Source organism: Myotis yumanensis, unplaced genomic scaffold, assembly GCF_028538775.1.
Source record: "Myotis yumanensis isolate MYYU_CA2020_CCGP unplaced genomic scaffold, mMyoYum1.0.hap1 SCAF_2, whole genome shotgun sequence".
In the NCBI taxonomy this organism is placed as follows: domain Eukaryota; kingdom Metazoa; phylum Chordata; class Mammalia; order Chiroptera; family Vespertilionidae; genus Myotis; species Myotis yumanensis.
Window position 1 is genome coordinate 82,759,333 of NW_027223753.1, and position 19,995 is coordinate 82,779,327.

Genomic DNA, 19,995 nt, shown 5'->3' on the forward strand with positions numbered 1-19,995 from the left:
GCCAGGATTGAAACTTATTTTCACAGATTCTAAATGTAGCTCTTTCCACTATACTGAATTGCCTATTTCAACTTGTGTGAGATTTTTAAGTATCTCAAGTAGGTAAAATTCATTGATCACATTTAGAACTTTTTGAAGAATAGTTGACATTAAAACTACTGGAGAAAAGTGTTACCTGGATCACACTAATGCCATGAAAAAGTCCAGACACCTTGATTATGCTAATTTAGGGCAGCTTAGAAGATAAGTGTAAGTTGGGAATGGTAGGAAGCAATGAAATAGTGGATTGCATTTTTAATTTAAAGCATTATTAACAGTATCTAACCAAATAGGTTGAGCTTTTGGTATGCCTAATTCCCCTCCCCCTCAATATCAACTGCCATTAGACCTAAGTTTAATTGCTTATCTGATTTCTTTCACTTCTTAAGGTTGAACAAATATCTCAATAAATATTTGCTTGCCTGCCAATACAAATGTCCTATAAGAATTATGGGGGTGATATAAAATTGCTCCTCAAAAATCAAGGAATTTAAAAACCAAACTGAGCATTTCCCAGGGTTCCCTTTGCCAGATTTTTGGGAAGTTTAGCTTTAAAAATACCAGCTGATAATTGAAAGAATCAAGTGAGTCTAATAATCATATTTGTAGTAAAATAGACAATAGTAATGATAGTTCATTGAGCAGTTGCTGTTTAGCAGATACCCTGCTAGATAATCTATAATAATAAAAGGGTAATATGCTAATTAGACCGGACATCCTTCCGGACATCCTTCCTGACAAAGCTGGGGGAAGCCAGCCTGGTCCCGGGTGCCTGCGGGCGGTGGGAGGAGGGAAACCTGGGTCTGGGTGCCAGGGGGAAGCTGGTGCCAGCAGCCAGGGGAAGCAAGGCCTACTCTTGCATGAATTTTCATGCATCGGGCCTTTAGTCTATATATATAAAACCCTACACAACTGGTCAACTGCTTGACAGGTTGCTGTGACGTGCACTGACCACCAGGGGGCAGGCGCTCAATACAGGAGCTGCCCCCTGATGGTCAGTGCGCTCCCACAGTAGGAGCACTGCTCAGCTGACTGATGGGCGCCAGACGTTGGGCTCATGGCTGGCAAGCGCAGCTGCGCTGGCGCGAGCCTCTCCCGCCTCCATGGCAGCGCTACCAAGTGGTGGCAGAGGCTTGCGCCATAGGGCTGGCTGGGATAAGCGGGAGCGGCGTGGCGCCTGACTCTGGCTTGGGCTCCTCCCCAGCCACCTGCCACTGTGTGCACTACTACATCCCTCAGGGGATGTCAGACTGCTGGTTCCAGCCTGATCTGCAGGGATCTGGCTGAAACCGGCAGTCCAACATTCCCCAAGGGCTTCCGGATTGTGAGAGGGCACAGGCCAGGCTGAGGGACCCCACTGGTGCACGAATCTGTTTGTGCACCGGTCCTCTAGTTTGTGTATATGCCTTGGTCTCTATTTCCGTATTCTTTCATTTATTCAGCAACCTTTTAGTGAGTGTTTGTTTACATTGTGCAAGGTTCTGGGCACTCAGAGGTGCATGCAATACTGTCTTTTTATTCAAAGAGCACCAAGGACATGATGTGGTAAAGGAAGTGTTATAAAGAGCACACGTTGGAGGGCAGGAGGAGCTCTACTCAGGCTGACATTGGAAGGGATGAAGTTGGTGTCAGGGACAGCTTTTAGAGAGGATGAGGCTAGTGGTCAGTCTTAAAAGATAAGTAGTCTATAGGGGAAGGGGAGGGGCTAGGTATTACAAGTAAGAAAGCACGGAGAATTCTTGTATATGTTTGGAACTACAAGCAGTTTTGGGTGATTGGAATTTAAGTGCAACAAGGAGCAGCTGGAAAAAGATTGTGAGAGGCCTTATAGAATATTTTATTGATCTTAGATCTTATTCTGTAGGAGATGAATCATTAAAGGATTTTAAATAGGAAGTGACTGGTTCATATTTTCATTTTTGTCAGATTACACAATAATTAAAAGATAGATTCAACGGGTACAATATTGGGTATATCAAACCCATTTAGAAGACTGTTCCAGCAGACCACATCAGAAATAAGGATCTGAACTTGATCAGTGGTAGGGGTGGAGAAGAACAAACATAGTTGTAATGTTTTAAAGTAGCACTGACAGGATATAATGGGATGATGGAGAGAGAAATCAAAGTTGATGGTTGGGTTTCTGACTCTGTTAGGTTCTTGCGAGGAACCATGAATCAAATAATAATTGTAAGAAGTATCTATAATAATAAAAGGGCAATATGCTAATTAGACCGGATTTCGTTCTGGATGTCCTTCCTGACGAAGCCGGGGCTGGAGGGAAGCCAGCTGGGTCCCGGGTGCCTGAGGGCAGCCCAGGGGAAGCCAGCCTGGGCCCCTGGTGCCTGCAGGTAGCCTGGGGGAAGCCAGCTCAGGTTTTGGGTGCCTGTGGGCGGCCCGGGGAAAGCCAGCCTGGGTTCCAGGTGCCTGCCAGCGGCCAGAGTAGAGAAGCCTGGGTCCTGGGTGCTGGAGGGAAGCCAGTGCTGGCAGCCGAGGGTAGGAAGGCCTAGTCTTGCATGAATTTTCATGCATCAGGCCTCTAGTTACAATATATTTGTAGATAAGTGAAAATGGAAATCTTAGCCATGTGACCTGACTTCATGGAAACCAGAAAAAGCGAAAGAAGCAAGCCTTACGCAAAGAATAGGTCTTCTGGGTTAAGGTGGCTCCAGTAATCACAACAGCTGGAGTTCATGGTTTGTTACTTTATTCCCCTTCTAAAGTGACTCAGCTGCAATCACTAGTTTCTCGTTTTCTTACTTCTCTTTTTTTCTCTTGACTTATTCTTTCCTTCCTATTTCAAATTCCTGAGAGACTTACCAAGTTGGTCTTGCTAATTGTCATCATTCTTCATTGGCATAGCTTTTCATTATATGCTGTGGTGTGAATTGGTGACTTTCAATGTCAGGTGCTGACCTGTGTTGAATCAGCTGTAGGCGTGTGAGGGTAGTAATCTATACTAATAAAAGGGCAATATGCAAATTGGTCGGGATGCCCTAATGCAATGACCAAACAGCCGGCTGCGTGGGGCGAGCAGGTCGGCAAGGGGGGGCAGTGAGGGGTGACCAGGCCGGCATCAGGGGCAGTTAGGGGCAACCAGGCTGGAAGGGGGGGGCAGTGAGGAGTGACCAGGCCAGCAGGGGGGTACGGTTAGGGGCGATCAGGCTGGCAGGCAGAGGCGGTTAGGGGTGATCAGGCTGGCAGGGGGGGCAGTTAGGGGCGATCAGGCAGGCACGCAGGTGAGCAGTTAGGAGCCAGTGGTCCCGGATTGCAAGAGGGGTCCCGGATTGGAGAGGGTGCAGGCTGGGCTGAGGGGACCCCCCCTCCCATGCATGAATTTCGTGCAACGGGCCTCTAGGGATATATAAAACATCCTCTTAGCACAAAGGATGGTCTGGGCTCTACTTCTTTCAGTAAGGAAGTGTGTAAGGCAGATTGGCAGGGATCATTATTGCCTGGAGCTTGGGAGAGATCCAGGTCATGACTGATTTGGGAATCACCTCTTGGTAGTTGGAACTCTGGGAGTGTATGAAAGAGTAAGTGAAGTGAGAAGAGCAGTGAGTCAAAGATGGAACCCTGAGCAACACTAACATGAAAAGACTGGATGGATCGCAAGAAGGAATAGTTAAGAGGGACCTGGAAAGAGGAGTGTGGTGTCACAGAAGCTGAGCAGAGGAGTATCAGAAATGAAGTGCTCTTTAGTGTCAAATGCAACAGATAGGTTTAGTGAAATAGGCACAGAAAATTTTCCACTGAATTTGGAAATTAGATCATTGTGATCTCAGGGAGAACAGTTTGAATTGAGTGGTGGGGAAAAAAATCAGAATAAACAGAAGGGACCAAGCAAAGAGAAAGTGAATATAGATTACTCTTGAGAAATATGGATGAGGAAAGAGGTTAGGGAGTGCCTAGAGGAGGATTGAGGTTAAATCAGGTGTTTTTTTAAAAATTAATTAATTTTTATTTTATTATTTTTTTAAAATCTTTATTCAGATTATTACAGTTGTTCCTCCTTTTCCCCCCATAGCTCCCCTCCACCCGGTTCCCACCCCACCCGCTGCCCTTACCCCCCCCCCCCCCCCCCGCACTGTCCTTGTCCATAGGTGTATGATTTTTGTCCAGTGCCTTTCTGCACCCCCCACACCCCCTTCTATCCCCCAGAATTCTCAGTCTACTCCCTTTCTATGCCCCTGATTCTATTGTATTCACCATTCTGTTTGTCAGATTTTTGATTCACTTGATTTTTAGATTCATTTATTGATAGATATTTATTTGTTGTCACTTTCTGGTTCATAATTTTTATCTTTACCTTTTTCTTCTTTCTCTTCTTAAAGAATACCCTTCAGCATTTCATACAATACCGTTTTGGTGGTGATGAACTCTTTTAGCTTTTTCTTATCTGTGAAGTTCTTTATCTGACCTTCAATTCTAAATGATAGCTTTGCTGGGTAGAGTAATCTTGGTTGTAGGTTCTTGTTATTCATCACTTTGAATATTTCTTGCCACTCCCTTCTGGCCTGCATAGTTTCTGTTGAGAAATCAGCTGACAGTCATATGGGTACTCCCTTGTAGGTAACTAACTTTTTCTCTTGCTGCTTTTAACACTACGGTGTCGGGTGAATTTCCCGCCAAAATATAAGATGGCGCGGGCAATTATTTAGGTTTCCCGCGCAAAATCAGAGTTAGTTTAAAATGCCTATATCTTTTGAAGTATGGGTTCGATTGAAATGAAATTTTCGGTTTCTTGTGTAAAAAATGAAAATTTATTCAATCACAGACATTTTTTTATCTATTCAGTACATAAATAATTCGATATATATAAACTAAATACGAAAAACCCAAAAAATACTTATTACCTAAAAATATACACATATTTTTAAAGTTTAAAATAAAATTTTCATAATAAATCAAAACAAATAGAAATTAATAGTTTTTTAGCGTATGATTTTTTCAAAACACGCCCCTTTATGTAGAGGTATATTGCAAAATTTGCACATGTAGCGTGTCTCACTGCGCAATTTATGAACGGAACATACGCGACACCTTCTCAAAATGTTTTTCTTTTTTCCACTTCCGACAATTGCCTGTAACGTATGCTTTCTCATGTCCATCGATAGCCTGCATGGTGGATCAGATGTAGGTGGTTTAGCCCGCATTCCAGAAGTAGACGGTACTGGTTGAAGGTCTGGAACAATGTCCATGTCCTCTGGAATATCATCCGTCAACCAGTGGATAGCTGTTTGTTTCAAAAACATTTTAAAACCCATTTTTCTTTGCCTCACTGATTTGTAAACTGCATAAGAATTAAATAATGCGCAATTTATCATATACATTGCCAACCTTTTTGTCCATTTGACCGTCCTCCGCAATATCGAATAATATGAAAGGTATTGGTCGGCCCGGTCAACACCTTTCATATGTTTATTGTAGTCAATGAGTGCATTCGGTTTGACAATTTTCTTTTTTGATGTTCTGTCAATATTCTGACTTTCTTCCATCTCCGCAGAATGAATCGAAGAAATCAGGTATACAGGCTTTTTTGATTGCCACACTTGTAACAATATATCATTTTTCCTTATAAATTTTGTTTCACCTTTTTTCAAAGAAATTGTTTGAAAATCTTTAGGTATACCTCGATTTTTCCGGATTGTTCCACATATTCTGAATTTGTTTTTCATAAGTGCTTCACAATTTGCGACGCTATTATAATAATTGTCCATATATATATGGTACCACGAATCAGTGTATGGAGACACTACTGTTTGTATCGTTTCCAATAATCGCTTTCCTTCGCCGCAATAAATTTCCATGTTACAGATATATCCTGTATCACTTTCGCACAACAAACGAACCAATATTCCATATTTAACGATCTTGCCAGCATTATATACCCTAAAGAATAATCTTCCCCTCCAAGGTACGATCCCTTCATCTAGTGATAATTGCTGATGAGGTTTGTAAATATTTATAAATTTAGGCACAAAATAATCTAGTACTGGTCTCACTTTGCAAAGTCTATCTGATTCATTTACGATATCCGCATTATTATTGAAGTGCCAAGCTTTCCATATCTGTCGGAACCTGTCTCTCGTCATCGTTTTACCAAAATATGGCGTCTCCGTCCATGGCTCCGTGGTCCAATAGTCATCTCTTCTATCTTTGCGCACCTGTCCCATGAGAACAATTAACCCTAAAAACTTCTTCATCTCTTGAGGGGTTATATCTTTCCACTTTAGGCTTTTTTTTGAAAGTTTGAAATTATTCCTATTTTGATTATAATACCTGTTTGACTCCTCTACAAGAAATTCAAAAAAATCATCTCCGATAAATAATTTCACGGCATCTTCTATATTATTTATAACAGCATCTGTGTTTAATCCTCGATGCCCTAAAAAATCTTCTAAGACCGGTGGATTATCAACATGCGACCATTCTTCTCTCCCGCCTTCTATATCTGACTCTGAGTCAGAGCTGGAGCTCGAAATTCTTCGTCGCCTCAATGTCCTGGGACGCACCATTACTTCATCATCACTAGAATCTTCATCACTTGTACTCGCATTTTCAAGATCGCTATCACAAGAATAATTGGACAACTTGTCTGCACAAAACTCATCATCACTATAGTCTGAATGCTGCGACATTCTAGGTTAAAGCAAATAAAAATAATACTAACTGAAAATAGCGGTACTCCGATAGATATCTGATATAAAAAAATAATTATTATGCGAACACTTTGCGGAACGATTTTATTTTATTTGGTTAAAAAATTCTATATGAATGTCTTTATCACAATATATTTAAATATTTAAACACGTAATAATATTCACAAAACTCAAAACTAAAGACGTCCGGACACAAGAAGTATTTCTCAATAACTATTCTCTTTGCATGGTGAGATATCCAGGGATATCGGTTATAAAATGAGAAAACAATACATTGGTACCCTAACGGTATTGTACTCGACCAGCGCCATAAAGTGTTCTCTACTTACAAGGGATTTTTATGATACCTATTACCCCAATGGGTATGAAACGGTTCGCATACGCAGGTAGGTATCTTTGTGAACGGCAAACAAACAAATATTTGGTAATACGCAGTTACAATCGGCCCGAGTTTACACGTTTCCCGCACTCCACCGCAAATCTATATGAACCGAGTTAAGACGGCTCCCTCGGAGTACGCGCAATTCACGCGAGCCGACTTAACTCGTTTCCCGCAATCCAAGTGTTAATATTCTCTCTTTGTCTTTTGCCCTTGGCATTTTAATGATGATGTGTCTTGGTGTGGTCCTCTTTGGATTCCTTTTGTTTGGGGTTCTCTGCGCTTCCTGGACTTGTAAGTCTATTTCACCAGATAGGGGAAGTTTTCTGTCATTATTTCTTCAAGTAGGTTTTCAATATCTTGCTCTCTTTCTTCTTCTGGCACCCCTATAATTCGGATGTTAGTATGCTTGAAGTTGTCCCAGAGGCTTCTTACACTATCTTCGTATTTTTGTATTCTTTTTTCCTTTTGCTTTTCCGGTTGGGTATTTATTGCTTCTTTGTATTTCAAATCTTTGACTTGATTCTTGGGATCCTCTAGTCTGCTGTTGGATCTCTGTATAGTATTCTTTATTTCGGTCAGTGTATGCTTAATTTCTAGTTAGTCATTTTTCATATCCTTGAGGGTCTTACTAAATTTCTCAGAGGTTTCTAGAAGATTCTTGAGTAACCTTATAACCGTGGTTTTGAACTCTATATCCAGTAGTTTGCTTTCCTCCATTTCTTTTGTTTGTGACATGTTTCTTTGTCTCCACATTTTGGTTGCTTCCCTGTGTTGATAGAGTGGCTTTGTGTGCTAGGTGTCCTATAGGGCCCAGTGGCTTAGCCTCCCCAATTACCTGAGGTGGACACTCTTGGTGCACCCCTTTGTGGGCTTTGTGCACAGTCTTGTTGTAGTTAAACCTTGATTGTTGTAGGTATCACTGGGAGGAATTGACCTCCAGGCCCTTTGGCTGTGAGGACCAGTTGTGTCTACAATGGGAGAACTTCTGTGCTGGAGACACCCTTATGGGGCAGGACTTGCTTCAGTCGGGCTTTGGCGTTCACTGAGTCTGCCCAGGTTTTTAGGCGGAGAAAGACCAGGCCATTCATATGCAAAAGCCTCTGCGTACAGCTTGGCTGGGCTTGTAAATTGGGTGGGGCGGGGTCTCGGAATCACCAGGGTCGAGCAAAACGCAATGGCTGCCAGTCTGCTCTGCCTCAGAGAGGCCCGGGATCTGTGTTCCGTGGCCCTGTGCAGGAACAATGACCGCTGCAAGCATCTCTGCGAGAAAGCTGCCCTCACGTTCTGGCCCGATGCCAGACAGTCCATTTTCTCTCCATATGAGTCTGGATCCCCAAATTCTCACCCGGAGCTGGAGTTCAGAGCAGTCGAGAGCTTGTATCTCCCTCCCAATTGAAAAATATGAGAGTGTTCCCAGCTGCCAGCCCTTTCGCATGCACCTCTGTACCTCCACACTTCCATACCACTGCACCTCCTACTGGACTCAATGCACTTTTCTCTTTCCTTCTAGTTGTAGAATTTCCACTCTGCCAGCCTTCCTGTGGTTCTGGGTGGTATTCGTTTTGTCTTTTAGTTGTAGTTTTAATGTGGTTGTGCGTGGCAGCAAATTCAGGTGTTTACCTATGCCGCCATCTTGGTTGTCTCTAGGTCTGTGGTTTTAAATAGGTCTGTGTTTCGTTTTTTAATGACTGGCTAATAGTGGAGTTACATTGTGCCTGGCAATTAGCTTCTAATGTCAGCATGTAAGATGAAAATCCACATAATCCAAAAGTATCCCTAAAATCCCCTTTAGAAAGTACTGTTAGAGACTACTATATCATTTCTAAGTAAGTTTCATTTTAGTTTGTGTAGATAAAACTGAAGAGACATAAGTTAGATGACAGTAAGATGTCAGTCCAAGGTATGGCATCCCAATAAATGTATACAAAATTTAACGCATTTTAACAAATAATTACTAACTGTACTTGTTTTTATTACATTAAAAACTTTTTTTAAAAGTTCATTATGCTCACCACCAACCTCAGTGCATTATTGACAGTGATTTATACCACAGGATTATATACAGTGTGGGGCAAAAGTAGGTTTACAGGAGTTTTCTAATACATTAATGAATAATAATCCTATATAATAAAAGGGTAATATGCAAATTTACCCTAATAGCAGAATGACTGGGAATGACTGGTCACTATGACACACACACACACTGACCACCAGGGGGCAGATGCTCAATGCAGGAGCTGCCCCCTGGTGGTCAGTGCGCTCCAACAGGGGGAGCTCTGCTCAGCCACAAGCCAGGCTGACGGCTGCCAGTACAGCAGTGGTGGTGGGAGCCTCTCCCGCCTCCTCAGCAGCGCTAAGGATGTCCGACTTCAGCTTAGGCCTGCTCCCCGCTGGCAAGTGGACATCCCCTGAGGGCTCCCGGGCTGCCAGAGGGATGTCTGATTGCCGGCTTAGGCCCGATCTTCCGGGAAGCGGGCCTAAGCCAGCAGGTGGTCATCCCCTGAGGGGGTCCCAGGCTGGTGGGCGTGGCTTAAGGCATAGCAAAGGTACGGTCAATTTGCATGTTTGTCTTTTATTAGATTAGATAGTCAAGGTAGTGTGCTCAATGAGTTCGAGTAGAGGGCTCAGAGTGAATGGTGAAAATGTGGGCTAGACACAGAGGGGAATGGGGAACAAACTCAAGATTTCTGAGTGTATTGTTGATAACAGTGGGAGAACCCAGCTGACTTCGTAAGAGTGGGTCTTGGCAAGATTGTTGGACTTTATTCAGCAGAGGCCAAATGCTCAGAGCAGGAGTTAGGGAAGGGAGATTATAGTATTGATCTAAGGCTGTGGTTTTGCTGGTGGGGTGTGATGGAAGGATAGGCATCTGAGGAAAATCAAGGCTATTTGGGAGCTTTTAAGTGATTACCATGTAAGCCCATCCTGGGGGAGGAAAAAGGAAGATAAAAACAAACCAAGAAAGGGTCCAGGGAATTGGAATTCCTTTGATGTTGGAAAGTATAGAAATGAAGTCTTTAGAAATGGGAGATGATAGGATGGTGTGTCCTAGGGGAAAGTATAGGCATTTCTGCTGTAATGCCAAAAATGTGTTACTGGAGAAAACCCCATGTTTTCCTCAAAATTGCACTCTAAAAGTAGCAGGGCTTATGGGAAAAAGAAGGCTGTGCAGACCGTTTAAAACCTGTGGAACTTTGTAACCATAGACTACAAAAATAATAGTCCTAATAAAATACAAGCCCAGTTAAATTTCCACTGGCATTTGTGCCCAATATTACACTGGCTGCTGATCTTTCACATCCTTAAGCCTCAGGGTTTTGGCTTCCTTCTTAGAGATGTGAGCACTTGACAGCTCTAATCAAAAATAAAAATCTGATTCAGGATTTAGTATTTTTCACTTTTTTTTTTTTTTAAACAGAGGAAATACCTACCTTTAGCTATTAGAATGGCTAAAATCCAAAGAAAACCTGGCAGTGCTAATTGTTGGAGAGGATGCAGAGCAACAGGAACTCTCAGACATTGCTGGTGGGAATGCAAAGTGATACCACCACTTTGGAAGATGGTTTGGCAGTTTCTAACAAAGCTAAACATAGTTTTACCATATGATCCATCATTTCAGCTCCTTGCTATTTACCCAACTGATTTGAAAACTTATGCCCACACAAACACCTGCACATGAATGTTCATAGCAGGTTTTCTCATAATTGCCCCAAACAAGCAACAAAGATGCTTTTCCGTAGGTGAATGGATAAACTGTGGTATATCCATGCAATAAAATATTATTCAGTGATAAAAAGAAGTGAGCTACCCATCCATGCAAAGACACAAGGGATTTTAAGTGCATATTGCTGACTGAAAGAAGCCGGACTGAAAAGATTACATACTGTGATTTCAATTATATGACCTGGAAAAGACAAAACCATAGTTGTAGTAAAAAGATGACTGGTTGATAGGGGCTTTGAAGGAAGAAAGAAAGGGTGGGAATAGCAAAGTACAGGGGATTTTTTAGGTCAGTTAAACTATTCTGGCTGAAACCGGTTTGGCTCAGTGGATAGAGCGTCGGCCTGCGGACTGAAGGGTCCCGGGTTCGATTGCGGTCAAGGGCATGTACCTGGGTTGCAGGCACATCCTTGGTAGGAGATGTGCAGGAGGCAGCTGATCGATGTTTCTCTCTCATCGATGTTTCTAACTCTCTCCCTTCCTCTCTGTAAAAAATCAATAAAATATATTTTAAAAAAATAAAGTATTCTGTATGATATGTAATTGTGGATACCTGACACTGTATTTATTTATCAAACCCATAGAATTTTACAGGATGAAAAATGAACCTTAATGGATGCAAATTAAAAAATTATTTAGAAGAAGGGGGGAAATCCCAGGATAGAATGCAGAATGTGATCACATAATCTTTTACAAATGTATGAAACAGCCTGGAGAAGGGGAAGGGAAAGGTACTGAGCTAAATAACTTTGGAAATCAGTGGGGTCTGTTAAACTAAAGGTAAAAGAAAGTAGGTGAGCCCTAGTTGGTTTGGCTCAGTGGATAGAGCGTTGGCCTGTGGACTAAAGGGTCCCAGGTTCGATTCCAGTCAAGGGCACATCCCTGGGTTGCAGGCACGATCCCCAGTAGGGGACATGCAGAAGGCAGCCGATCAATGACTCATTCTCATCATTGATGTTTCTCTCTCCCCTCCCCATCCCCTCTCTCTTCCTCTCTGAAATCAATAAAAATATATTTTAAAAAAATAAACTAGGTGAGTACTGAACTCTTGATAAAGTCATATTTCTTGGGGATATGAGTTAACAGTTCTGTTACTGCTACATACTAGAATTGAACACGTAAATCAATGGATGGCAAATGATAGGAGCTAGGTTTCTTACCATTGGAGTGGAATTTTATGGATAAAAAGCAGAGGTTAGAGTGATCCATGTGATGATTAGAGTTGGAGACATCACCATGAACTCGTGTTTAATTTAATATTGACACAAATGATAACATGGAAATACAGATATGTGTATATGCAGGGGTTTAGTATAAAACACATATTTCCTTGCTCTTGTCAATGAGGACACATGAAAGTAATAATCTACACTAATAAAAGACAAACATGCAAATTGACCGTACCTTCGCTATGCCTTAAGCCATGCCCACCAGCCAGTCAGAGCGACTATATGCCAATTAACCCAAACAAGATGATGGCTGGCAGCCACGGAGCTAGAGTGAGCAGGAGGCTCTGTTGCCCTAGTGATGGAGGAAGCCAAGCTTCCTGCCTGCCACGGCCGGCTCTGAGCTCCACTCAAGGCAACAAAGTTTCAATTATAGAAGATAAATAAACCCCAGTTACCTGCTTTCAGCCAGCTGTGGCCATGGAGCTGGAGCGAGCAGGAGGCTTGGGTTGCCCCTGGCGATGGAGGAAGCCAAGCTTCCCACCCACCCTGGCCAGCTCTGAGCTCCACTCAAGGCTACAAAGTTTCAATTATAGAAGGTAAATAAATCCCAGAATAAAAAAAAAAAAGAAAAAGGAAAAAAAGGAGAGGCTGGGAGCTTCTGTCGCCAGGGGGCTTGGCCAGCCTGAAAACGGTCCTCAACCCCTCACCCAGACTGGCCAGGCACCCCAGTGAAGACCCTCTACTCTAAAGGTGGTGTGGCCAGCCTGCAAACAGCCATCAGCCCTTCACCCAGACTGGCCAAACCTCCATGGGGTGTGGGTCCCCGCTGGGGGGGGCTTGACCAGCCTGCAAACAGCCATCAGCCCCTCACCCAGGCTGGCCAGGCACCCCAGTGGGGACGCCCACCATGAAGGGACTGTGACCAGCCTGCAAACAGCCACAAGCCCCTCACCCAGGCTGGCCAGGCACCCCAGTGGAACCCCCACCCTGATCTGGGACACCCTTCAGGGCAAACCAGCTGGCCCCCACCCATGCACCAGGCCTCTATCCTATATAATAAAAGGGTAATATGCAAATTGACCCTAACAGCAGAATGACTGGGAATGACTGGTCAGTATGACACATACTGACCACAAGGGGACAGATGATCAATGCAGGAGCTGTCTCCTGGTGGTCAGTGCGCTCCAACAGGGGGAGCTCTGCTCAGCCACAAGCCAGGCTGATGGCTGCCAGCACAGCGGTGGTGGTGGGAGCCTCTCCCGCCTCCTCAGCAGCACTAAGGATGTCCGACTGCAGCTTAGGTCTGCTCCCTGCTGGTAAGTGAACATCCCCTGAGGGCTGCCGGGCTGCCAGAGGGATGACTGACTGCCAGCTTGGGCCTGATCCCCCAGGGAGCGGGCCTAAGCCAGCAGGTGGACATCTTCCGCGGGGTCCCAGACTGCAAGAGGGCATAGGCTGGACTGAAGGAGCCCCCAAGTGCACACATTTTTGTGCACCGGGCCTCTAGTCCTATATAATAAAAGCCTAATATGCTAAGTGTCCGACCGTTCGACCAGTCTCTATGATGCACACTGACCACGAGGAGGCAGATGCTCTGATCGGTAGGTTAGCTTGCTGCTGGGTTCCAGCCGATCGGTACTGGGCAAGACAGGCCTAACACTCCCTGGAGCCCTCCCGCGGTCCCTCCCCAGCCTCTATAATATTTCTTCTAATTGTTTTCCTTTCAGTGTGCACGAATCTGTGCACTGGGCCTCTAGTACTTCCATAACAACTAGCATACTAATACCTAGAGCTGGGTTCTAATGCCATTTGCCAGGGCTCTTTGGTGAAATTTGTCATTCTAGGAGGGGGGCAGGAACTATACTAGCATTTTGTGGTGCTAGAAAGTAACAAACAAACAAGGACACATCATGGAAATATGTCTGAGTGTCAGAGGAGCCAACTGAAAAGCACTCCCAATAGTCTAAGGGAGAACAGTTTGAGCAACAAAATAAAGTAGTATTGAATTATAACCCAAAGCATAAAGTAAACATGCATGAGATGTTTGAGTCCATACAGATATAACCAAAGAGGAAATACCTTAGCACTTTTTGATCTGCACTGCACTTGCATTTTCCTTAGATGGCTTCATATAGTGGCAAGTGTAAGTAGTTCCTGAAGTCACTAAGTTTTGGGCATTATAGGAATGCACTTCTGTAGGAATCCCAGTCTTCATTGACCTAGGGCCTCTTGTACATGCTAAACTTTTCTCTTTCATTCATTAATGTACTGGGGAAAGCTGTGTTATGAACAAGATGACTTTTTTTTATGCTGACATCATTCCCACATTTATCAAGGGCATATCAGTTAATTTGTATTCAAGAAATGTGTTTTGTAGCAGAACAAACTTTATGAGAATTTAATATTTCGGAGTTGGAATCATTTGAGGAAATCATTGTGGCTCCAGGAGGAAAGATTGAAGTTAGGGTGGATATCAGTAGGAATTAAAATGCAAAAAGTGTTCAGGAATTAAAATTCAAAAATGTGAAATAATCTCAAATAACTGTTAAGTGTTTTAATGTATGGGAAAGATATGTGTTACTATGAGGGACATATAAAAAGGAAATTAGACCAAGTCAGAGAGGGTAGAGAAAGAGTAATTGAGGAAGTACAGCTTGAGCTAAGATCTGAAGGAAGAGTAGGACCTACCCAGGCTGAGAAGGAAAGGCAAGCTTACCAGTTAGAGGGAATTGCTTGGGGCAAAGACTGGCCTGGTGAATGTAGCTGGAGCAGAAAGGAGATAGAAAGTGCTGGGGGAGGGGGAGCTCAAACAAGGCTTTCTGGAAGTTTATCTTTTCCCTAGGTTTAACAGGAGGCTTTTAAGAAGGAATTTTAATTGTATTGAGGGATAGTGGTACAAGGAAGGCAAATTTATATTTTCAGAAAGACACTTGGTAGCATGTTGGAGAATGGAGGGGGATGGGATGGACTATTCAGACCCTTTCCATTTCAACAAAACTAGTCAACAGATTTAATAGAAAGAACTAACTTTTTCTAGCCTTAGAGTTTTGAAGCAGTAAATGTATTTTCTTCTTGAACCATATAGAAAATGCTCAGTAGTGAAGACTTGTGTTTTAAAAGTTTACATTTTGGTAGTGTAAGGTTGTATTTTGGTCATTACAGAATTTTAGGTAATAAAATTCCTGCTGATGAACATTATTAGAAGTAGGCCCTTCAGTCTGATAATAGTAGTCTCACCTAAGAAATAGCATGAATCCTTTTTAAAAAAATTGAATTTAGCCCTAGCCAGTTTGGCTCAGTGGTTACAGTGTCGGCCTGAGGACCAGAGGGTCACAGGTTCGATTCTGGTCAAGGGCACGTGCCAAGGTTGTGGGCTTGATCCCAGTGTGGGGCATGCAGGAGACAGCCAGTCAATGATTCTCTCTGATCATTGATGTTTCTGTCTCTCTCTCCTTCTCGCTTCCTCTCTGAAATCAATAAAATATATTTAAAAAAATTGAATTTATTGGGGTGACATCCTATCTGATAAAGAGGGAATATGCTAATTGACCCTCATGCTATCGCAAAGGATGGCGGCGCCCACAGCCAATAAGGAGGGAATATGCTAATTGGCTGCCCCGCCCTCAAAGATGGCAGTACCCACAGCCATAAGATGGCCGGCAGGGGAGGGCAGTTAGGGGTGACCAGTCTGGCAGGGGAGGGCAGTTGGGGGCAATTGGGCCAGCAGGGGTGCAGTTAGGTATCAGTCAGGCTGGCAGGGGGGAGTGGTTAGGGGGTGATCAGGCTGGCAGACAGAAGCGGTTAGGGGCTGCTCAGGCTGGCAGGGGAGTGGTTAGGGGCAATCAGGCAGGCAGACAGGTGAGTGGTAGGGAGCCAGCAGTCCTGGATTGTGAGAGGGATGTCTGACTGCCGGTTTAGGGCCTGATCCCACAGGGGATCCAGATTGGAGAGGGTGCAGGCTGGGCTGAGGGACCCCCTCTTCCCCAGTGCATGAATTTCATGCACCGGGCCTCTAGTTGGTGAATAAAATTACATAGATTCAGTTGTACAATTCTACAATACATCAGTTATTATATTGTGTGTTCGACATCCCAAGTCAAGTCTCCTTCCCTCACCATTTATCCTCCTTTTACCTTCTTCTGCCTGCCCCCACCCCTTTTCCCTCTGCTGATCACCATGCTATTGTCTAAGAGGTGGTGGTTTTTGTTATTGTTGTTTTTGCCTAATCCTTCACCTTTTTCACCCAGCCTCACAACATGAATCCTTTTAATCTTACATCTAAACTTTTTCCTAAATATTTAAATATTTATAGAATTTTTCTACAATGTCTTAGTAGAGCATAATGAAGATTTATGATTGTGTAGTTTTTTACAGTTATTTTTGCATAATGGAAAAATGTAGGGGATTTTAATTCATAATGGATTTAACATGATTCTACTAATTTGGGACAAGGTTATATAATTTCTAAGAATTTTTCCATTTTAAAAAATGAGGTTAAATAATACCTATTTCACAGACGTTGGATGAGGGGAAGCTATAGAAAAGCACATAATGCTTTGAGAGATTGTTTATCCTAAATATTTTCTATCTCTTTTCCCAAAGAAGTAGCAAGGATAGGAGATGGGAATACATGTGAGGCGATCCCAGAATGCTCATTGTAACTAAATCCTTCCTATGGTTTCAGAGCTGCACTGGATCAGACTTCTTGAATTTAAATCCCAGCACAAATCCTGGTTTAGAATTCTCACACAGCAGTATAACCTTGAGCAGTTCTTTATTTTCCCTTAGTTTCCTCATCTACACTAATAAAAGAGAAACATGGTAATTGGCGTACGACCGCTACCCTTCCCATTGGCTAATCAGCATATCCTTATGCAAATTAACTGTCAGCCAAGATGGCGGCCAGCAGCCAGGCAGCTGGAAGCTAACAGGAGGCTTGCTTGCTTGCTGTGGACTCCAACGTTTCCCGCCGGCCTCTGAGCTTCAGTTGGAAACATAGTAACATTTATAGAAGATAAACAAAACTCCAGAAACCTCCTGTCAGTCAGCAGGGATCTCAGAGCTGGAGTCACAACATTGTTTCGAATACAGAAAACAAAGGCCAGAAACCTGCTTTCAGCCGAGCCTCAGAGAGAAAGCCGGCTCTCAGCTCCAGTGACAGCCATAGAAGGTAAATAAATGCCAGAATAAAAAAAAGAAAAAAAGGAGAGGTTTGGAGCTCCAGTCGCCCGCCAGCCTGAAAACGGTCCTTAGCCCCTCACCCAGACTGGCCAGGCACCCCAAGTGGGGGCCCCCACCCTGAAGCAACAAGATGGCGGCTAATTTGCATACTGAAGGCAGGCGGCAGCAGGCAAGGCTGTCTGCGGTTTGGGACCCGGATCTGTGACCCTGCCAGGCAGGATCAGCGGAGCCGTGAGGCCTCCCGGCACCGGGATCAGGGTGACAGGGGGCAGCGCCCAAACGCCCTGATTGCCTGCGGCTCTGTGTGTGACAGGGGGCAGCACCCCAACCCCCTGATCGGCCCTGCTCTGTGGGTGATAGAGGACGGTGCCCCAACCCCCTGATTGCCCTGCGGCTCTGTGTGTGACAGTGGCGGCGCCCCAACCCCCCCACGGGCCCTGCTCTATGAGACGGGGTAGCCATACCTCCCCATTGGCCCTGCCCTGAGTGTGACAGGGTGTGGCGCCTCAACTACCCCCCCCCCCCCCCACGGGCCCTGCTCTGTATGTGACAGGAGGCGGTGCCCCAGCTCCCCTATTGGCCCTACTCTGTGTGACAGGGGGCAGCTCCCCAACCCCCTGATCGGTCCTGCTCTGTGCATGACAGGGGGGAGCTCCCAAAACCCCTGATGGGCCCTGCTCTGTGTGTGACAGAGTACGGAGCCCCAATCCCCTGATGGTCCCTGCTCTGTGTGTGACAGGGGGCAGCGCCCCAATCCCTCTGATGGTCCCTGCTCTGTGTGTGACAGGGGGCAGTGCCCCAACCCCCTGATCGGCCCTGCTCTGTGCATGGCAGGGGGCAGCGCCCCAACCCCCTGATCGGCCCTGCTCTGTGCGTGGCAGGGGGTGGCGCCGCAACTTCCCTATCGACCCTGCCTTGAGTGTGACAGAGGGCGGTGTCCCAACCCCCCAATCGGCCCTACCCTGAGCGTGACTAGGGGTGGCATCGCAACCTCCCCATCCGCCCTGCTCTGTGCATGACGGGGCGGCGCCCCAACTCCCCAATCGTCCCTGCTCTGAGCCCGACCAGGGGCTGCACCTAGGAATTGGGCCTGCCCTCTGCCACCCAGGAGCAGGCCTAAGCCAGCAGGTCATTATCTCCTGAGGGGTCCCAGACTGCGAGAGGGCACAGGCAGGGCTGAGGGGCCCCCTCTCCCCCTAGTGCACAAATTTTTGTGCACCGGGCCTCTAGTCCTATATAATAAAAGGCTAATATGCAAATAGACCGAACGGCAGAATGACCGGTTATATGACGCTCACTGACCACGTCTGCCCCCTGGTGGTCAGTGTGCTCCCACGGGGAGCACTGATCAGCCAGAAGCCGGGCTCATGGCTGGCGAGTGCAGCGGCAGTGGTGGGAGCCTCTCCTGGCTCCACAGCAGTCGGACATCCCCTGAGAGCTCCTGGACTGCGAGAGGGTGTAGGCCGGGCTGAGGTACCCCCTGAGTGCATGAATTTTGTGCACCAGGCCTCTGGTTTTTGAAATAAAAATAAATAGTATCTACTTCATAAGTTGTTTTCAATGCTAAATAAGTTAATAATGCTCTTAGAACCAGTGCCTTTCACATAGTATTAAATGTATGTGAACATGGGCTAATTTGCATGACAGGTGTAAATAATAAATTACCACTTATTATTATTATTACTAAGTAAGCCTTGAGATTATCTTATCTCTGAAAGTTTCGATCATTTCCCTTCCAAAAAAACTAAAACAAATATAAAAGCTAGTTGATTTAGGACTCCAGAGTTAATTAGGGTTTTCTTTGGATTTATTTTAACTGCCTAATTTTTTTAATGTATTTAATTTACATGACCTTTTCCCCCAGCAAGTCAATTATTTTTAACATATTTTTACTGAAAAGATGTTTTGCTAAAACCATAACCTTCCAAATATCTATTTTTAAAAAGTCACTGGTGTCATTCTGCAGATTTGTGCTGTTGTTTGTTTTTTCCTGCTTAGCTCAGTGTAAATCTATTACCTACATATGTTAAAGCAGTTTTAGTCTGTATGTTGCTGCTGCCACTTTTATGTTCTTAGCCAAGCTTATCACCGGCCAGCGGTCATCTATTTCTCTTCATAACACAACACCATATATACTTAAGACATCTATGGACACAAGTTTTCATGGTAATAGGAAGGAGCTGTGGAGTTCAACACTTTCTTTCAAGCCATGTAAACATGGGCTAATTTGCATTACAACTGTAAACTTAACTGTTTAATGATGGGATGTACATTGGTTATTTGATGAAGTGCATGGTAAGGGAAGATATGACCTCATTGGTTTGTGATGGTTATTATATGGCTAAGATAGAATTTGTGAATTAAGTTTTTTAGTGTTAAAACAATCATGGTAAATTTGAGGTGGGGAATTCTGCTCCCCATGAAGGTATTGTTATAGTGTGACTGAAAGGTTAGCCAAGCTGGCGTTGCTCAGTGGTTGAGCCTGAACCTATGAACCAGGAGGTCACGGTTCAGTTCCCGGTCAGGGCACATGTCTGGGTTGCAGGCTCATCCCCAGTAGGGGGCGTGCAGGAGGCAGCCGATCAGTGATTCTCTCTCATCATTGATGTTTCTCTCTCTCCCTCTCCCTTCCTCTCTGAAATCAATGAAAATATATTTAAAAAAAGAGATTAATGACATAAGTTTGTATTATGTGGAACATATCTAACTAGAACACCTGAATAATGATTTTAGAGTATTGTTTCTCATACAGCCTTTTTGGGGATTGTGGAGACTGGTCTCACTCACTCTCTTTGAGTACTTTTTGACCAGCTATTTCAGCTTCTGTCTTTATTCATATTCT

The 19,995-nt window shown here is 44.4% G+C and overlaps 1 protein-coding gene across 1 annotated transcript in view; it reads left to right on the forward strand.

Moving 5' to 3' along the window:
* The window catches only part of RANBP9 (RAN binding protein 9), a 109,041-nt gene that overhangs the window by 3,605 nt on the left and 85,441 nt on the right, over nt 1-19,995 (forward strand). The window lies entirely within an intron of this gene.